Consider the following 22718-nt stretch of genomic DNA (forward strand, 5'->3'; position numbering starts at 1 on the left):
TAAAAATGTGACAGAAATCTTCTTTGTGGCCCACTGTGTCCTCGATTTGCATGAAATAAATGCTGACCTTAATAGCAAAAAAGGTGACAGAAAACATCTATGTGGCTCAAGGTGGCTTAGTTTAACATAGCAAGAACATCAAAGCTGAGAAAGTATCACAAAATATTATTTACCTTTAACTTTATGTGGCACTCAGAGGCCTATGCATAATTCATCATGAGAATACGTAACTTAACATGGCTTTTACAAGAACTAGTGCATAAGTAGCAGTATTATATAGAATTTTGGCTCTGTATGGCATGTATGAGTCCATATTCGACAAACAGAATCATAGAATCAAAGTTCGGAATCATGTGTGTAAAGGCACAATATTTATAGGTTGTGTAGCACACTTGGGGCTTCATAAATTTCAGTCTAGTAAATAACCGATATCTGTAACAATGTGAATAGCTACAGGGAATGATATGGGAATGATTGATAAGGGCAGAACACTTTATCTGTACAGAAAATGATTAACAGTCATTCGTCTTGAACCAAGAACTGTAATGGCCAAAGCAAAGAAAAAATGTGATTATAGTATAGGCAAGCATAAAGACAGGATCACTAAGTGCAATATAGCTTACTGACTAGGTAAATTTAACATATCACAGTAAATCATGAGATAAATATGCAAAGATGCGAATGAATTGCAGAAATAGTGGAACCTGGAAATGTGATTATTAACCTCAAAAAAAGGTAGTCATGCATGCTAACATAAGAAGGCAGTATCCCATGCAATCACCTAAGGAATGGTGAGAAATTTTTAGGTGCAGCGTTTCTGTGACAGTCTCCCACAAACATCTCCAATCATCTGGCACAAGTAAAGACAGATTTTCCTAGAAAGGAGTCAACATACACAAAATACATATTAACAATATCATTATACAAGAATCATCAATATATCAATATTATCCTCAGTATTGGAGAGCAGCTCAAGGCATGAACACTCATTAAACATCAATATTCCATCATGACTCCAAAAATCTGGTGCAGCACATGACGTGAACACTCATTAAATATTCTAACAATACTCTTATCTCTAATACAAAATGCAGAGAAAAAATATCCTTAATCCTAATTCTTTATAAGGAATCTACCTAATTTACCTGGTACACGAACAGGAAAATGTTTATACGGGCCTGCCAGGAAACAGTTTGAGAAATGTGAATGGTGTGTAGTATTCCATACAAGTTGCTTACGTCATGCTTTCTATGTAATGCATTTCCTGGACACGTTTATGGGTTGCACATTTGATTCTTTCATGTGCTTCTATTTATGAGCATGTCTTGCTTGGATACAATGAGACTTCAGTAGATTGGTTCTGCAAAATACACAAAATGGATGAGTATAAGCAATGGATATGAGTTACAGGGGAAAGAAAGTAAACTAGACACCATCAAGTGCAAGTGTTATATCAAATTAGAGAACAAGACTGGGCATAAATAAAACATGGCAACATTATAAAATACAAAGAGTGACTAACCTAACAAAAAATGTAATAATAATTCATGATACAATGGTATAAATGTCAGTAGTAATAACATGTTGCTTAGGGAATGCAATAATGGAAAAGTGGAGTAGCTTAGTATCATAAAAAATAGCTCATTTCATGGTATCAGTAAAGCCAAACAGCATCAGAAATAAATGAACCTAAGATATATAGCAGCAATATAGAAAAGGACACAAATTCTTATTATAAGAAAAGTTTGAGTTACAGTTTGCAGCGGTCAGACCTCCCAAAGGATGTGATCCACTAGACACATGTCAAAATAAATGGTGTCCCTTTCAGTTGTTGTTTTCATGCACATGAGTATGAAAACAGAAAAACGTGCAAGGCCTAAACTTACAGTAAGAAACAATTAATGAAGTTAAAATTGGTGCCTAGCAGTAGTATAAATAAAGTAGCTGGTTACATAGAAATTTTGTAGAATAAATGCCGTAAAATTTTCTTCTGAAGTTATTTTGCTGAAATAAGCATGTGTGTTATTTCGTTCCTGATCGCAGTCGTATACTTGGCGCTAAAACTTACCTTGTTGCTTTTTCAGTAATTTCTCATTGTTGCTAAATGATGGAAATTGAAATTCAGTACATATCATTCATTTGTTTCGTAGTTACAAAAGAGGTTAAAAGATGACAAATTCAGTGTATCAGCGTTAAAATAGTATGTAACATCGCAGTCCGGGAAAGCAAAATAGTATAAAAGGTAATTTATGTGATGGTACAATCTGCTATGTCGTGTTTACATAGCGCAATATAATTGATCTAGTTCCGTGTTTGGCTTGGCATAATATTTGTAGATGTGATTAGTTTTCGAAATAGATGTTTTCCAATGAAAACACTTGACAGTTTGGTGCTGGTGATATTGAACTCTCGTTATTTTATTGTAGATTGATATGTTACTGATGACTTTGCGATTAAATTCATAGGATCTCTGCGCTGCTGTTAAATCAGATGGGCATTGCGAGTAAAAGGAAGTAACTTTGACGTCGGCGGGCTTGATATATGTGGAGCGGAGTTTCATTTTGGTTTACATTGCTTTGAAGTAAGCTGTGGAGTGCCGTTATCCGGCCCGACGGTAATGTTGCCAGCGACGCTGCTGGTTTCAAGGACGGCATGGCACTTACCTATTGCAGGTATCACACTATGTCTGTCTGTAGCCTCTACGCTTCCAATAGGCTTTACTACCCATTGAACTTGACCTTGAATAATTTGTAACTTTCGAGAAATCTCACTGTTATTAGAGCTGTTGTCAGTTTTTATAGGATAGCAGCGCGGGATCGGTATGTCGGAATCTGTGTTAACCTCGTCTGTAACGGAATTTCTACTACTGTCAACATGGGTTATAAAATGGTTCAAATGGCTCTGAGCACTATGCGACTTAACTTCTGAGGTCATCAGTCGCCTAGAACTTAGAACTAATTAAACGTAACTAACCTAAGGATATCACACACATCCACGCCCGAGGCAGGATTCGAACCTGCGACCGTAGCGGTCGCTCGGCTCCAGACTGTAGCGCCTAGAACCGCACGGCCACTCCGACCGGCCATGGGTTGTAAGACTATGGAGCAACTGGTGTTCTAATTCCTGTCTTTGTGCTTCTAATGACTGTAAAAACTGTTTGTTTGCCTCTGTGTTTTTATGGAGAAAGTCTTTGTGTCGATTTTCTGAAGATCAGTGTAAATTTTCTTAAGTATCAGTGTGAACTTTAAGACGTGCATCTAACCCAGTGTCTTATTGATCTATTCTTTCATTAATGGATTGAATTTCATCTGTAAGCTTCTCTAGGTTTCACGACACTGATGTCTTAAAGCAGTAATGTCAACTCTCAAAGGTTTGATACTGTCTGCACATTGCCTGGCTATAGCTTCAGTTTTATCGAAATGACGTTTTTCACTACCCCTAATGTCTGTAACTACCTGTTTAAAACGATTTCAGTCGCTTCTGTGTGTGATTTAAGCTCCTCTCGTATGTTGGAAAATTGTTCATCATTTTTATTAAAACTTCCATTGAACTGAGTGGTGCTGGCATATAGTTTTTCTCGTATTTCTCGTGTGCTGGTGAACTGTTCATCAGTTTTGTTATTCTGTTTAACCCCATTTGCACGAGAGGTTTTTCAATTGATGCATCAGGTGTCACCTGGGTTGTGTTCTGTGGTGTGGAGACATCATCTACAACGATGGACGTCTCGTTTGTTGCATTATCCGCACGATTACTACTAATGGAATCTGACGGATTTTTACTAACAGACTGTGTACTTTGCACTACTGTGTCCTCTGACATACTATTGGCATTCTCATTAACTGTTCAAGAATTGGGAAGTTCGTTGACCTCTTTCGGTAAAAAATCCTGTTCTGACACCTGCATGTTAGCAATATCCACCTCAGCGTGTCCAATACAGCGGAATCGACAGTCTGAGCGGATGGTAAATTGGGTGAAATCATACTATCAGGAAGCTGTTCAGTATTTCGGGAAATGGAACTCACGTTATCTGTGGTGTTTTGTAAGTGTTGCACCGCAGAGTGGTTACTATCATTCTCAACATTGTTGTCCATAATCAGAAAATCGTCCATCTCGGTATCTTTAATTGTAAGGCTACACACTGGAACCCTGACACTTTTGCGCGGCATCCTAAATCAGATACAGAGTACAAATCCAGAGACAAAAGTCAACAATCAACTCAATGGAAAAAGACGGAGCATAAGAATGCCGACGAATTGTGGGAAAAATTTGTACAAGTTAGTAAATTGCTTTGCGCCAAAAAACTTAACTATTATTATCGCTATAGAGTGGTTGAGAGTACAGAATAGAGTATATAGGATGTTTCACTAAATGTGTTTGCCTCTGTAAGTTACGAAGTAATAGACAATGAAAATATTTATTGCGGTAGGTCACCATAAAAAACGTTACACTGTCTGCGGAGCTATGAACATAGTTTGTTGTGTTATTATCCAAAGAGCTACAGCAAAAAGGTACAAATTTTTCAATCGAACAATAGTTGTTTCTATCATGCACTGGAGTCAGTAACACCAGCTGTGTATACATCAATTTAAATTACATTGCTATCACATTTGGTTTGGGAGCTTCAACCCTTCAAAGTTTCAAGGGGCAGATACCACACACCGTAAATAATACATGGCTGTGTGGTGGGTGATGGATGTTCTGGCGGTGGCAAGTTGATTTAAATGTGATGTTCAAATGTGTGTCCATGTTCCTGAATGCCCAGTGCAGTGCACCTTCTAAAGGATCTGCAGACGAGATGTAACATCGCCGGTGTCACGGACATGCGTCCTCGGTGCGCCGATTTAGATCATCTGGGGATGTGAGCTCAATGACATAAACACGATCCTTTAGATATCCCCACAAAAAGAAATCTAATAGTGTTAAATCGGACGACCTCGCGGGCTATGAATGAGGACCGTGGCGTCCCAACCACCTTCCTGCAAACTTGTTGTTTAGCTCTTCCACAACTGCATCTGCAGAATAGGCTGGGTGACCATCGTGCTCCTTCCACATATGGACTCTCATGTTTAGACACACATGTTCAAGGACACCACCCAAACTGTCGACTGTAAACGGGCGATGCAACTCACCTGTAGTGTACCTGGGAAGTAGTCTGGACCAATGATTTCATCCTCAAGAATTCAACACCATACATTAATTATCAAATAATATAATGCTCTGTTAACAAATCTTAGAAGCATTACAAAAGTGAAATATCTAGCTAGCCTTTTTATCAATCAGTTTACGTACATTCTGGGGTTACTCAACAATTACAAAATAGCAGCCAACTCAACTATACTAATGCGCTGTCAAAACGAAAAATCATCATTTTTAACATCTTTACCTTGTTTGCATGAAGACTTTTGCTCTCATGTTCTCGTAATTCCTACATTAACCTAACACTTGTGGTGGCCTCACAGAGCACACCTCAAAAGCTACCTACACCATCCTATTTCACCCACAGACAGCTATCTACAACTGTGCGCCCAGCGCTCTCTTACTCAAACACTACAATCTCAGACCAGAAGCAGTATCTTTGGCTCTGCAGTCGTGCACAGTCAGCGATCCGCATTATAAATCCTATCAGAGACTTACATCGACTCACATGTTGTTTATAATATACAAGTTTCACTTTAGTTTACATTAATATTATTATTGTATTAGGGTGCCATGTGCAAGCGTGCCCCAGTGGACTCCTTTGACAATAAAAATAAGTCTGAAAAATATAAATTAATTAATTGTACAGATTAATTAATTGTACAGATTCAACAAGCTATACATATAAACCTGAAAATTTGTGACACTATGTAATGGTCCTGCCACGTATAAATTAATGATTATGAAATTTGTTGTTGAGAAGCTGTAATGTATCAAAGTAAATAAAATGATTAGGAAATGGATAACATACGTCTTTTACATTAGTAAAATGACCAAGAGTAAACTAAATACATTAGAAGGATTCGAGCTTAAGGCAGGGTATCTGTGTTTTCTATATATCTAAGAAGCATGATTCAGTGTACAGTACAAGGTTATCTAAACCATCAGCATTTGCAATAAACAAGTCCATAGAGACGAGATTAATATAATAATTAATGTCCACAAAAAACGCTGTGCAGCCTCTCTGTAGGGAATATTTGCTATTATTTTAATATATAGTCGACATTCAGGTGCGGCGCGAGCCACTTAGAATGGCTAGCATTAGCACTGTGTCACTTTTCTGTTGTGCATCGATCATCTGAATTTCTTAGTCTGTATAAAATCGTTCTACCTCACATGGAGAAAGCATGATTTTACAACAGACCATAAGTGCATAGCCGATCACTGCGTTCATCTGAAGTATGTACAAAATTCATCATAGTACTCACATTGACAATTGTGTTTTAGCTGTCCATTTCAACATGCCCTAACACTGTGCTAATTTGTGTGTGCCGTAACTTTCCACCACATTCACTAAGACAAAAGTAGCTTCTTCAAACATACGTCAACTGGACTATAACTTTTGTACATTTATTACCTTATGCCTCAGCCTGGTTCCATATAACTAGAGTATTCTCCATGTTTCAGCATTTCTAGTAAGCCAGGACAATACTGTCAATTCATAGGACAAAATTAACCTTTGCATATCATTATTGTATCACAACCACATATGAAAATCGACAAAAGCACAGAAAGAACAAGAAACACAAGCTCAAATCTGAACAGAATATTTACTTAGAACTTGTGAGGTACAAAAGCAAATGTAACCATTTAAGGCCCATTCACACTACTAAGGTTTCTATTTACATGACTTTGAACACTACTAATAGTAATTCATTTTTCGATCTTCACCTTATTGGAACATGACATTTACAAACAATTAGTAATTAAAGCATTTCTTTCAGCTGCAAATCATTCATTTCATTTGGTCCAGGTGTACTGGAAAAGTCAAACAGAAGTAAAACAGCTAAATTTTTAGTATTTCAAAAATCATAACAGATTGTCCACACAGCGGAGAGTCAAGTTACACAAAAATATAATTGTCTTCCTTTTCTTCACCAAACATAAACATACTAATATCCAATGGGATAGTGTCATTTAATTCCTATCAGACATTTAGAAGTAGTGAAAATTCTCAGCCAGGTCATGAGTCAGTGTATCAACATGTAGTTTCTGTCTATTATAGTGTACTGTTCCCACTATACACATACAAATACAAAAGTGTCTTTTGGCCTTGCATTCCTAGTAACTACTATTTAGATACACATATCAGTAAGTGTGGGGGAAACGTAGGCAGTGCAGTGACTATCAATCAATTTATTTGACATACACAACTAGTGACTGAAAATTTGCTTCACCTGGATACTATTAGTCTAAATTTTCTCATTGTAATAAATGTCCAAGTACTAATAGTATGAACTGTCCAAATAACTCTAGGTATTCTACTCAATGTGTCTGTTGACTGCGTACATTTGTAAAAAGCTATTCAACTGAGGGAAAATTCTCGCTGTTTGTTTTCCTTCTGGGCAAAATCGTAATATTAGTATTTATTTAAATTATTGTTCACATTGAAATGTTTTCCATGCTGGACAAGTGAAGTCTGAAGCGGTAGGTTTACCAAATGTAGGCATGTAATCGTTTACAGTTCTTGTAATGATTACGCCAGCTGCAGTAGAGTTTGTGAATATATTATAAAGAGCTACTACGTATTTAACTCTGCCTCTTGCAATAGAGGAAATGTCCCTCAGTATCAACTGACACGATCTGTAACAGTTTTGTTGGTACAACAGAATGTAATTTTGTCTGACAGCATTTGTTTGTGGGTCTTCTTTTGTGACATGTTTTAAACATATTTTGTATTCGCCTCCTCATATTGGAAAAATACCAATGCAAGTAGATCTTTCTAGGACATTTGGTTGTGCCATAATGCCAACACGTATGTTGCATGTACTAAATTAAGAGACTGCCACATGTGGCTGGAATGCAAATATACCATGTGTCAGATCATACATCACGTCTATATAATACAACATCATTATGTATTTTGTACTGTTTTTTTTTCATTTTTCAGTTGTGTCTTGTGAAAGTAGAGCTTTAACTTTAGATTAGTACTGATCAGGATTTTTCAAATCAGCCATATTTTTTATTTATTTATTTAACCTGATCAGATTAGGGCCATCAGGCCCTGTCTTACATCAGACCAGTGTTCCACACATGCAGCATTTCACACATCAGAGCTACATCATGACCATAGTTTAAATGAGAAAATTAGCTTACTCTAGTGACAATATGAATAAGGAGTAGTGACTAAGACCTAATAAAGTAAATGCGGCAGTATTTTTACAACAGGTGCTATACATACAGATTATGATAAAAGCAATAATAATAACAGTAAAAAATCAAATAATAATGATAAACATGACTAAGACCTAATAAAGTAAATGCTGGCAGTATTTTTACAACAGGTGCTATACATACAGATTATGATAAAAGCAATAATAATAACAGTAAAAAAATCAAATAATAATGACAAACATGAGAAAGATTGGCAATAGTAATGAAGGTTTGTGCAGATGTACATTAATATCTTGGTGTGCAAAGTAGATGTTTACCAGTATAGCGAGTTTTGGGGAAGGGAGATTTAAGGAGGGGGAAAGGGGGAAGTAATGAGGTGAAGTGCATTCATGTACAGAGGAAGGCATTACTGTTGCTTAAGTAGATACGTCATTAACTGTTTTTTGAAGCCGGACATGTTTTTAAGTTCTCTAACATAACGAGGGAGGTTATTCCAGAGTCGGGTTCCCGCTACTGTAAAGGACTTGGAGAAGGTGACTGAGCAATGCAGTGGAACGGAGAGGATTTTATTATAATGGGAACGTGTGTTTCTGTCATGTTGTTCCGACATGAGCGTTAGGGACGAGGAGAGATATGAGGGACAGTGTACATTTATAAGGCAGTAGATGAGACAGAGTGTATGGAAATCTCTGCGTTTGTCTGCACGCAGCCAGGACAATTTTGCATATGCTGGTGAAATGTGATCAAAAAGTCGAACGTCACAGATGTATCGGACGAAGGCATTCATGACTAGTTCTAGACGTCGGGAATTTTCCTGAGAGAGGCCTTGTAGGGTAATATCGCAGTAGTCAGCGATTGGGAGTATAAGCGTTTGTACTAATTTCTTTTTCAGATCGAAAGGGAAGAGTTTTTTATATTTTTGTAGGACATGAAGGGATGCTGATGCTTTCTTGCACACTGCAGTTACGTGCTCTGTCCAATTTAGATTTTCGTCTATTATTACTCCCAAACTCTTGCTTTAAAGAATACTGTCTGTAATTACTGTCTTTCATTAGCAACACACCATAATCAGTTGTTTGTTCTATAAGTTCTATGTATTCTCAACCCGTGTACTAAAGTAAACCTTATAGTAGACAAGGCAGAGTGTCTGCCACTATATTACCTTTTCCTGAAATAAGTATGATTTCAATATTGGACTACTGTAAAAATAGTGAAGGAGTAGCTTGCTTGACATAAGAAAGCTTAATGTCTGATGATCACTGTAGACATTGATGCTTCTTTCAATATAGTAATTAAATTTCTTAATGGCCAAAAGTGCAGCCAAAGTTTCCAACTCGGTATCAGAGTAGGCTCACTTAAATTCCAAGAATGTGTCGTTAGAGAAACTTATGACATGAACATCTTGCTTGCCATCCTTTTCATTAACTCAGAAGGAACATGCTCCCAAACCAGCGAATGAGGCATCACTCAAAACACAAAAATCTTAGGAGATATCTGGATGATGCAAGACATCAGAGTTAAGTAAGCATCTTTTATTGAATCAAAATTTTTCTATCAGTCACTTGCCCATTTCCTAGGTGCAGTTTTCCTTAATAAGTTCAAAAGTGCTGTGGTATTCAGAAGCTGATGGGGCAAAAATCATCTGAAAAATTAGCATACCCCAAAAAATGTCTTAATCTGTCTTTTAGTTCTGGGATAAAGGAAATTCTTTATAGCAGCTTTCTCTGGATCTGGTGTGTTATTAGACGGCCTAGAAATCCATTTCATCTCTCACAAATTTTGACTTATGTAGACCTGCTGTAACTCCTGCTTCTGAAAATCTGTGTAACGTTCTTTCCACAAAACATAAATGCTCTTCTTGTGTAGGGTTGGCTATTAATAGAGCACAAATGTAGTGTGTTACATTAAAGTGACACAAGTCCTTAGCTAATCCGAAGGCAGTAATGAATACAACTGAATTTACTCTTAATCCAAATAGCAATACACATAACTGATAACATCTTCTCGCAAATATGAAGATTTCTCTGTTAATATGAACATCTCAAATTGATGCTGGTAAGGTACTTACTGCCATGAAACTTTTGCAACTATTCATCTAAATTCTCTTACATGATTCTCATGGGAATAATAATTTTGTTGATGACTCTTGTATCTGAAACCTGGCAAACGTTTCTACTCAGCTTGGCCACAGCTAGTAGAGGACTGCAATAAGGTGACACTGAGGGCTCTGGAATTACCCATCTGCGCATTTGTCTTACCTCATTAGTAACAGCTGATCACTTACTCTGTGGGTTAGAGTATGTATTCTGACAATATATTTAATGAAGGTGAACTTTTATTTGAAATTTGTCTGTGTTCATAATAATACGTTTTCTATCAAATACATGTGCATACTTTAAAATCAATTTCTTGCATTCTACTTTTTGCAAATACCCAATAGTTGTAGACCATGTAACCTTATGTTTTACTTGATTTTCAGTTTTTTCAACCTGCCCACTTGATGAAGATGTTTATTGGTGCATTCTGTCTTCACCGTAACGAACTTTACCTTGCCAATATTTACCATGCGCGATCTTTGTTTTTACTACATTGGCTACCAATGTTCAGAAAGCATTTTCCTGAGGAAAAGTCGATAATTGTGTTCTTCTCTCTAGAAAACCAATGCCGACAATGCATTCTACAATCAATCTACTTACTATTACGAACAAGCAATTTATAAATACATTTCCTATTACAACTTTCACTTGTGTTTGCATTTTGATATTTCATGCCCTTCCAGAGCAACAGCTCCAATAAACCTACAATTCTGTACAGGAAACATGGGTGCTTTTATGACCACACAAATCTCACTAAATAAGTTGGATGACATAGCAGTCACCATAGCACTAATGTCCAGAAAAATTATAGTTGGTGCCATACCTACAATAGCGTATACAGTAGCTTCAATAGTTTATTCAGTACGGCCATGTCACTTGTGGTGGTCAGTTGTCAATTCTTCCTTAGTGTCCACATCATTGTTGTACAACAATAGATTTACAGAGCTACATACATTGCTCCTGTGCCACCCCATGGCCAATATTAGAGGGCATAATGTGGACAAACTTAGTCTATCAAACCTGACTTTGTGGGATGGCGCTCTTCTGCCACATCAATAATATTTGGGACAGGACACTGTCTTCACCAATTGTTTTCAGAAATATGGTTTCATACAGGAGTGTCTTGCATATAGTTGTTTGTAGGTCGCTGTTTTGGGGTTCCAACGATTGTTATTATTGTTATTCTGCCAGCGCACATTATCGTTACCATAGTGACCAGAATGGTATCTGTTAACATTTCTTCTTTTCTTATTAAAATTTGATAGACCGTGATCAACTGACTGTGCATTGTGCAGTGGGGGAATTCTGGCTGCATCATAAAATTTACATGATAGTGCATTGTTCTTGTGTGATTGGAAGAAAGCACACGCAATGTAGAGGAGCGTGCTGTACCGCTGTTGTTATTGTTCTCGGTCAATTTTGAGTACTCATGTATCACATCAAGTGAAACAAATACAGACATAAAGCGCTCAATATTGATTCCCACAATGTGGACTAATTTGTCCCTTAGATCCAGCAGCAATTTTGTCTTTACCATTCATAGAATGTCCAAATGAGGAGTGATGTTTGGTTTGTGGGGCGCTCAACTGTGTGGCTATCAGCGTCCGTACAAAGTCCCAATTTTCACACAGTCCAATTTTTTAACTTTCCAATCTAACTACTGTCATGAATGATGGTGATAAAATGATGAGGACAACACAAACACCCAGTCACTGGGCAGAGAAAATCCCCAACCCAGCCAGGAATCGAAACAGGGACCCCGTGATCCATAAGCAGCAATGTTAGCCACTAGACCACGAGCTGCGGACGATAGAATGTCCAAATGTGATATGGGCTCATCACATTACCATGTCTGTTTCAACTACCTTTCAAAATACTTGTGTGGGTTTCCTTGTCTAATTTTAAACGGTTCGGGATTAAATACCTCTTTAAGGAGTCTTTCTTGGACATAACTGGAACAGTATCTTGATAAGAACACCTTCTTGAAGTTTTCGTAATTATGACAGTTTCAGCAGTCTTGCTTGCCCAAACAGCAGTTTTCTTTGAATGAAACCTGCGTTGAAGTGGATAATTTACTAATCTGTCCATGTTCTTGGTAACACTTCTTTAAATGGCTTGATGAAAACGACAGAACGAATACCCGTTTTGTCACAAGTAAAAACTATCTGTCCTTTAATAAGTTTTCATCTAACAGAACAAATGACATTGGAGATGTTGCCTCAATCCCATATGATACATGGTTAGGTGACATACCTGTGTGAGTTGTTCACTACTGTACCTTTCCTCATATGTCATAGGACTAATATTTTCATCATCTATCCTAGTGAAAGAGGGTGGTGGGCCATTTACCCTTTGTTTAAATATTGAAAGTTCCTGTTGCATATCACTGATTTGTGATGTGATGCTGTCTCGCCCTCCAGTTAACCTTTGCCTAGGGCAGTTTTGATTTTATTTACTTCTGGCTTAATCTCTTGTCTCAAAGCGCCTCCCTGTGATAATACCTGGGCACCTGTGTGCTCTACAGCACATGGAAATTCTCAATTTCTTTCGTTTATGCTTGTTTCTGTACTAGAAAACCGCACCGAAAAATCCTTATCAAAACTTACTCTTTGTGCATTAAATTGAATTTTAATCTTTGTCTCTCATCTCCAATAAAATTGTCTACTTTAATATCTAGGTCACAAACAGATTCTTTCATCAGTATGAAATTTTCAGTCTGCAGCGAAGTGTATATTGATGTGAAACCTCCTCGCAGATTAAAACTGTGTGCCAGACCGAGATTCGAACTCGACACCTTTCCCTTTCGCTGACCAGTGCTCTACCGACTGAGCTACCCAAGCACGACTCACGACTCACGACCTAACATCTTTACTTCCAAAAAAATGGTTCAAATGGCTCTGAGCACTATGGGACTCAACTGCTGAGGTCATTAGTCCCCTAGAACTTAGAACTAGTTAAACCTAACTAACCTAAGGACATCACAAACATCCATGCCCGAGGCAGGATTCGAACCTGCGACCGTAGCGGTCTTGCGGTTTCAGACTGCAGCGCCTTTAACCGCACGGCCACTTCGGCCGGCATCATCTTTACTTCCGCTAGTAAGCAAAAGCGAAGGTCCTAAGTTCGAGTCTCGGTCCAGCACACAATTCTAATCTGCCAGGAAGTTTCAGCTTCTTTTATTTGTGCTTTTTCATCGGTTAATTGTCTTATCGCGTCAGGAATGCTTTGATTCGCAGATTCCAATGCTGTGACTTCAGTAGTTTTTGCACCTTGTGTAATGACAAATTTGTCACATCAGCTACTCCACCCGCTTAGCTGAGTGGTAATGTGCCTACCATGAAGCGGCCCCAGGTTCGATTCACGGCCGGGTTGGAGATTTTCTCCGCTCGTGGACTGGATGTTGACCTATCCTTATCATCATTTCATCGTCAAGGACGCGCAATTCACTCAATGTGGCGTCACCGATAATAAGACTTGCACCCAGCAGCCGAACTTCCCTGGATGGGACCTCCTGGCCATCAATGCCACACGATCATGTCATTTAGTCACATCAGTTGACACAACATTTTGTTGTAATGTTAAATTTGATACAATGGTTATAAGTTAGTTATCTTAGAGGATGTCTCGATGCGATTCACCACGTTTGGATGATATTTCAGTATATTCAGCGGACATTTCATTTACCTGATTTGACAATCGATTTGACAGTTCATTTGAGATGCGTACAAAACCTACATTTGTAATTTGTTGTAAACTACCATAGATTGTGGTATTTACATCTTTCACTGTTCTAACCGTTGCACTAATTACTTTGTTTTGATCACTTGATTCAGTTTCACAAGATGAGGCTTCAATGTTCTCAACGTCCGCATCAGTGAATTCACTATCACCAGTATTCGATTCTATCTCGTCTTGGGTTTCAGTTTCCATTTTTTGGATTCACCTGTTTTTATCATAACATATATGATGACTAAAGAAAAGGTGAAATATCACATATTTTAATTGAACTTCAGCACACAAATAACAGTTGTGATGAGCATAAACGTTCTGGAAATACGTTAATTGCTTGAATTAACAAAGAGGAAGTACGCCATTATGCCCTCTCAAGATGCGAAGTCCTTCATATTGTGAAAACTAAATGCAGTGTTTTTAAAACTAATTAACACTGAAATTTGAACATAATGAAGTACCAAATAAAAGTGGTCACTGAATGATCACATCTGTATAGCAAAATCTACTCTATGCATAAGAAAAGGAGAATGTATGATGTAGCTCTTACCTTTTGTGTTGTGACATAACTTAGATTGCTGTGATGCTGTTACTTGACTTCTTCTTTTTTAACAATCCTTTATCTCTTCAACTTACAACTTTTTTCCGTGGTTTGTTGATTTTCTCAATAACATGTTACATGAAACAAACACAAATAAATTGTTAACAACATAATTTATATACAATGTGCATAACATTTTTCGTTATTTCACAGTATCACCATTGAAATGTATCCAACAATATAAAATGAAAAGAAAATGATATGACTGTTCAAAGTTTAACGTTTGAGTAGCGGGACACACCGCATAGACGACTAGAAAGAAAGAGCATTTCGCTCCTAACCTCAATGATTAGCGTGAGATTGTCTTTAAAGCCATATATGTACTTTCTGTTGTAACTTTATAATTCTCAAAGCCATGGATCATAGCTGAAAAACAGTGAGCCTGGTGACGCCTGACTATGTAATTGTTACAGCTGTTGTAAGAAATCAGCTTTGCATGAAGAAAATGACTGTAATCGAGGTCAGTTAGTTTTATATAACGCAAGCTCGAATGTTGTAATTAGTAATTTGAAAACGATATCGTGCAAATGGCGTGCGATGGTAACGTCACCAAACAGATCACTTCCAACTGGCTTAATATGCTAAATTTACTTAAAATGTTTGTAATTAGTAGAGCAGTATGTTAATTATTCTTCTACTCAATAATATAGAATGCAACGATCAGTATATTATAATTAAATGGTTATCAAGTAAGGTACATTATCTTCTCATCTGGAGGCCGACAAGAGAGAGATAAGAAGCATTCTAGAAATGCATTAAGTCAAGAGTTGAAACGAAAGTGAGTCGTATATCAATTTTTAAAACAGTTGAGCCACTAAATTCACACAGATAGTGTTACAGGCACTGGAGATGTACTCGGTAACATCCATTTCATAAAAGTTCCGCGAACAGGGTGAGGTCACTTTGACGTCACGCGTAATATCGATGACTGTAGGAACTGCTATCGTCCTTCGTTATCCCTCGATACGGGATCCTCACAAGAATTCATGTATGCGTGTCGGATATTTATGAAAACACCGCATTCTTGTAATGTTTTATTATTATTACTGTTATAAATAATGATTTATCGAAGTTTGATGCTTCCATGTAAGAGAACTCTCTAAGGAATCAGTTGCTATCGTCAATACTTTTCAAATTAAGCATGAAACTTGCTGGTATTATAATTTGCGGAATGTCGTTTCCAGGCAATGGAGCACTGAAAATTCATCAGAAACACTCCACCATTACCATTAAATGTCAATTAATAATTTATCAACTATGTAAGGGTCCAAGGGATAACAAGATAACCAACGCATGAGACAAATACCAATTGCCTAAGTAATTAATAACATCGTGATTTCTGCCGTAGAAAAGTATAGGTTCGCATCTCTTCATATGCTATTTTTTTTCATGTCTTCGGTAGTGACATGGGCGAAAAGCCTGGGGCTTAAACTAAATGCAAAAAAGACGCAAGTAATCTTAATAGCCCATCAGAAATTAATAAGTTCAGATTTCCGCGAACGGCTACCTCCTATTCTGCTCGACGGTACTCCAATACCATATCAGAAAACAGTGAAGAACTTGGGTGTAACTTTGGATGAGCATCTCAACTGGGCGGAGAATACAGTCGCAGTGTGCCGAAAGACGTCTGCTTGTCTCTATGCTCTCAAAAAGTTTCGGAACATATTTCCACAGGACTTGAAACGCCAGCTCGTGCAAGCACTCGTTCTACCGAACCTCCATTATTGTGATGTGATTCAACAAGGCACGAGTAGTGAAAACAAAAGACGGCTAGAGCTAACCATGAATGCCTGTGTGCGTTACACCTGCAACATTCGCCGATATGATCATGTTAGTGCTTCATACTCCGAGCTAAAGTGGCTGCGGCCGGACAAATTGCGTGACTACCACACTCTATGTCTACTTCACAGACTCCTCGTCGCGCAAGCACCCCAGTACCTTGCTTCAGAGATTAAAAACCTGTCATGCCATCATAATCGAAACACGAGGTCACTCTTATTTGGTATCCTAACTATGCCCACTCACAAAACAAAAACTTTTGCAAACTCCTTCTCAGTTGCCGCTGTCCGCCTCTGGAACAAACTGCCTCTTACCTTGCGCAAAATTCAATCTCCTGCTGCTTTTAAGAAGAAGTTGAAGCATTTCCTACTATCGTCCTCATAAAGTTCTCCACAAAATTAATGTACCAGGCCAATCCTCTCATCTGTCAAATAGCAAAGCTAGCGTCTCCTATCTTGCTCCTGAGATGCCTTTCCCTTCATCTATCTCTATTAGCCAGGGAATCTTCTTTTCCTTTATATTTCCTTAATTATGTTTCATCATGTCTATTCTTCTCCTCCCTTCACCATGAGTCTCCCTCATACTCCTTGCTGCCAGCACTCCTATCTAAAATTTGTCTCTTCAATAATGTCTAATTATAACAGTACTTATGATCTACGAATATAAACTCTATATGTATGTATTTTTCCAGGTGTACCTTTCTAATTGTTTATTTCACTTTTTGTACTAGATGTAGTTTAACATGCCTACTAAAACGTATGAATGTAAAATAAGTAGAATGCCTGGTTAGATGTAAGAGAGGGCCGGATGGCCCTAATCTTGCCAGGTTAAATAAATAAATAAATAAATAAATAAATAATAAATTGTTGACACATTCTGGAACTTTCTTATGCATAAAATACATGTATGTTCTGTAATTTTCGATGTTATTTACATTTCCTTCTGGTTAGAGAAAGAAGAATGAAATAAATATTTTGCTATTTCCGAGTGTGTGGTGAGGTAGGAATCTAAGAGAGCAGCTCAAAAAATTGCTGCGATTGAACAAAATACATATTCTCCTTTCTCACAAATATCTGGCTCTTTATTTCCGAATATGTGGCGATTTCCGGGTGTGTGGTTAGGAAGGAACCTTAGAGGGCAGCTTAAATCGTTTCTAGTGAACTGAGAAGCAATAGCATTCATGTTCATCCGTGTCACAAAGTAGATAGCAGATCTCACGGTAGTCGATATTGTGCGTGACGTGAAGATGACGTCACTTTTGCAGGAAGTGGTGTGAAATGAGTGTTACCCATATGTACTCTCTGCAGAATGATTACGTCATGATGATAGCCTATGATCCTTCCTCAGAAGTGTGCACTCCGCGTGGGCAACGAAATGTCTTCTAGCTGTTCAACTATCGCTTTTTGTAGAAAATGTTTCTTCTAATATTTACTAATTATGGCACCAGTAACCTGTGAATAAAAACCATACCAAAAGCACCGCACATTACCATACTTAGTACGGTGTAGGAAAACCGTTGGCATTTAAAACAGCTTCCGGTCGTCTCCGAACGGATAAATAAATGTTCCGTACTGTTTCAAGAGAATCGCATACCATTCTTCCTGAAAAATGGTGGCAAGTTCAGGTGGATAGCGACCATGCACCCTTCTCTCCAAAGCAGACCCCCTCATTTCATTAATATCGAGATCTTGTGACTGTGGGAGATGCAATAATTCATCCTCGTGCTCACAAAGCCAGTCGAGGACGATGCGAGATGTGTGAACAGAAGCTCTGTCACCTTCGAAGAAATCATAACCACTCGAGAGCGAACATTGTCTCTTGGAATGGACCTGATCAGCCAAAATGGTCCTTTAACCCGTGTCAGTAATGCGATCTAGCAGAGAAACAGGCTGGCGAAAAAGTCACCGAACCCCCGCCATGTTTCACTCTTGACAGTAAGAAAACTGATTCATAGGCTTGGGATGGCGTACGATCGATGGAAACTTCGCCGGAAATTGGAAACAGTGTGAAAGACTCATCCCAGTAAATCACTATCTACCATTGCTCCACAGACCAGGTCTTATGGCTTCGGCACCACGATGTAACGGGAATTTGTATCACTGATGAGTGGTTTTGGGCTTCCAGCTCACCTTGAAATTCTCAATTTATAGAGTTCCCTTCCCGTTGTTTTCGTACTGACGAGGTTCACAATTGCGACATTCAGTTCTGCAATGACTTTTCTAGCTGTCGTCCTCTTTAATAACTTCCGTCACGATCGCTCAGCACGGACTTACGTCTGTGTTGTGACTTAGTGAATGACGTTCTTCCGCTTTCCCTCTATGCTGTCTCCATCTTCGATACGGTGCCTCTTGAAAGAAAAGTTTCGTCCACCCCGGTCACGAAAGCACCCACCCACCATAAGAGCACCAACAATCTGCCCACGTTCAAATTCACTAAACTCCCACGTAATGCACTCACAACTACACAGAATATTGTTCTGAACCCTGCTGGCACTTGCAAAGTTTTGGGGGCGTTGTACAGTGCCGTTTGTGGTTATATGCAACAGCGCCATTTGCAGGCTTCGCTAGCATCTGCATTTCCGTTCAAACAGGAATCTTTTGTGATGTTTTCATATTTTTGTCCAACCCTTGTATATTTCTGACTTTCAACCAACATGGATAACCATTATAACTCTGTCCTGTTATTCTTCATTGCAAAGTGCCTGACACTATCGACAGGCCAGAAAGTAAGCTTGGGAATAGGTTTCCGTTAAATCGTGTTTGATTGTTCAAGTGTTACCAGTTCCATTCCCTGTAAATTCGGCTTCATCGGTAAATAGTACGAACTGAAGCACAACATAACCCTTGTCTAAGTAGCAATAAAACACAAGACCCAACACGTATCTCTAGTGTGAGATATCGCGTACTGAAATGGGTGCAACCTTCTTACATGTAATTCTTGCCACACACTTGTTTGTGCAACGTTGAGACGCGTAGAGGATTGTCACCTGCTAGTCGGTTGACTGCAGTGAATTACTTAAAAATATTTTCATGTTCCTACACGGTTTGTTGAACTCCCCGTTCACAAGAACATGCGCGCTGCGCCGTCTATGGCTTTCACTCAGTGCTAAAAAAGATCGGGAAAAACCACAATGACTCGAAATTCGATGTGCCGCCAAGTGGAGTCTGATTTCGTAAACATATAGAATTCGTAAACACGCAACATATCGCTGTGTTTTGTGTTAATGGCCATTTGTAGCTTATTTAGCGAACTCTTCTATAAAGAAACAGTTGCGAATTGATTCACTCGGGTGCACTCACAGTCTCATGTACTCATACAGTTGGAACAAACAACAATGAATTGTAGATTCAACAACACTGTTTCATGGCAACAACCATATGGAGCAAAGTGTACAGGTGGGAAAGATATAAACAATGGGAAGGTTTTTGTTACGGATCCTCTACATTTTTCATATTACTTCATTCGTTCAGCTAGTTGCGGCCCTCTAGGATCACGAGCGATTTGTTCAGTACATCTTACTTCTTCCCAGTACCTCTTCATCCTCTCGTTCCTCCCCATTTTCTTTGCTTGGAGTCCACCAACGACCTTTCACTGTATTCCTATAGCTGAACCTATCCTGCATTGTTGCTAATTGTTTTCCAATTCCCCTCCCCCAGTCCCTGACTTTTTATATAGTTATTCCTAACGAAGTAAGCTGAGTTCCACATTTCTTGCTCAACCTATTGTTCAGCATCCTCATAATGTGCGCAAAAAAATCTCAGACTGCTCTCCAGTTTCATGTTTGAAATTGGCTCAACACTCTGATACAGCTGCTGCCTTGATCTGTATATCCAGACTTCACCTTCTTCTTTCCTCTGGATTGATTTTGCTGGCGTTCAACAGCGAGGATATCAGCGCACTTTTTTCGTGTTCGAGATGTCTCTAAAGATCTTTCGATCTGCCTTCCCCAGGTAGATGCAGGCTCTATTGTCCAAGGCTATCATCTCCGTGGCGTGGGATGAGCTATTTCTGATTGTTGGTATATAATGTCTCAGTTTGTGGTTACAGGACAGGTTTTTCTTTCCATAGATTCTCTTTGCAACAAATTGTAGTTTTTAGTGTGTTTGAAACCTGTCTACTACGCTCGTGTTGGTCTGCAACTTGCCTTTATGTTTTCCCCCAAGTAAAGGAAGTTGTTCACATTCTCCACCATGTGATCTTCAACCTTCCAGTTGATCTCTGCATTCAGGACCTGTTTCTTATTGTACGTTTTCTTAAGGCCAGATTTTGTGCAACTACAGGAGGACTTTCTGGTGCATGTTCTTCATTCTCACGTAGCAATGCCACACCATCAGCAAAGGCTAGACAGGCTATTGTGGTGTTGTGTTTTATTTTCTACCACATTTGTACTCGTTCAATAGCCGTTGACCTAGCAACAAGCTGAATGTTGTAAGTGATCGCCCACTCCGTGAAAAACTCCTGTCTTTATTTCAAAGCTTTCCGATACTGAGTTACGGTACCTGACCCTAAAAGTTTTACCGTACCAGGTGTCCCTCACTAATTCATGTGTTACTGCAGGGCTGGTAACGGCGTTCCAAACTGCACGCTAGTCCAATATGCGGGCTGCGTGCAGTCTGAAGTTCAACCTGTTTCAGCTATGGTCGATTATTCCCGGAAGTGCCAAGTGCAGTGTCACATTTCACTTAGTATAGCGGTGCAGCTTAATTTGGTCAACACGGCGGTCTTCAGTTTGGCAGAATCTTCGAGTCACCGCTGTTTACCTTTCGCTATTTGTTCATGTTATGCATGACACTGATAGGTCCAGAGGCTTTCTAGACAAAGAGAGAGAGTCTAGCGATATATCGTCACAAGGCTATAAAAATTAATGGGAATAACAGAAGAAAGGGGTGAGAATTCTCAATATCCATTACGCATAATCAACAGGCACCACAAATTTGCTACGAAATGACATTTCAACACCATGCAGAAAGAATTTAAAGATTTAGTTGACAATGCAAGAGCAAAAAATTACATTGTTCGACAGAAGGGTTCGTTGTACTGTATATTAAGAATAACTTTGTGCTACATTTGCAAGCAAGAAGCTCGTGGAGGAATTGCTGGTATGAACTGTAAATTTTCTGAAGTCGTGCGCATTATTTCACTGTCAGTCGCAACAATTTTCTATCGAAGTGAACGAAGAGTCTTGGGACTTCATATGCTACTGACATACTTTACGTTAGTTAAGTAAAGGGGCATGTCTGGAAAGATTTTTCGGTTTAAAGCCTGCTATTGTTGAATTTATGAGGGAAAAAGGAGTGCTGAAATAAAAACTAGAACATCTAGAATGGATTATATTTATTTATGCATTTATGTTACCTGGCAAGATTAGGGCCTTCAGGCCCTCTCTTACACCTAACCAGGCATACTCAGATTCAACAAATTTCAGTTTCTACTAAACATTAAGGACATATAACATGTTATACAGTATTAATGTTAAAGAAAAAAATAGAGATTATAAAAGTAGTACAATGATAATTATAACAATCAAAAAATAATTATAACAATCAAGAATAATAATAATAATAATAGTAATAATAGTAATGACTATGTATATGAAAGTAAACATATCATGCCTTGCATTGTAAGTGGACTCGACTGCACACAATAAAACTATATACGGTGGGAAACTACTCATTTTTGATTTGATGTGGATGCATTTAAGAAGAAAATCGCATTGCAGAAGGGACAAATTCTGACAAAATAATACAGTCTAGCTCCCGAAGCTCACTGGCATTAAAGAAACCTAGAGGTTTCTTTGTCACCTTGAAAGAATTGCGGGGATGTTTTTGTAAACTCTTTGATGGCATTGCCAGTGTTTCATCTGTTTTGGAGCTATTTTCGAGACAGTTTGTCGTTTCAAATGAGAGCACCGCTGTGTATAAGGAGATAGGATTCTTTGATCTGCGATGTAATTCCCCTTTTAAAGACAAATCATTCCATGTTAAAACTGACCAGCACGTCTACGCTGTTTTCCTCAGGTAGTTTCCACGTTTCCATAATGAGGTTGCAAAAGTGTTACAATATGTCGATCAACATATGTGAGTGAAGGACCGATTACAAATCTAAATATGTAACGATTACGTGGCAATCTGAGTGCAAAAATCTGTGAAATGTCTGTGTCTGTCCATATGCCGATAGATTGTACCAGATAAAAACTTATATTA

The 22718-nt window shown here is 38.4% G+C and overlaps 1 protein-coding gene across 1 annotated transcript in view; it reads left to right on the forward strand.

Moving 5' to 3' along the window:
* The window catches only part of LOC124551772 (dentin sialophosphoprotein-like), a 151377-nt gene that overhangs the window by 15344 nt on the left and 113315 nt on the right, over positions 1-22718 (forward strand). The window lies entirely within an intron of this gene.

This window comes from Schistocerca americana, chromosome 1, assembly GCF_021461395.2.
Source record: "Schistocerca americana isolate TAMUIC-IGC-003095 chromosome 1, iqSchAmer2.1, whole genome shotgun sequence".
In the NCBI taxonomy this organism is placed as follows: domain Eukaryota; kingdom Metazoa; phylum Arthropoda; class Insecta; order Orthoptera; family Acrididae; genus Schistocerca; species Schistocerca americana.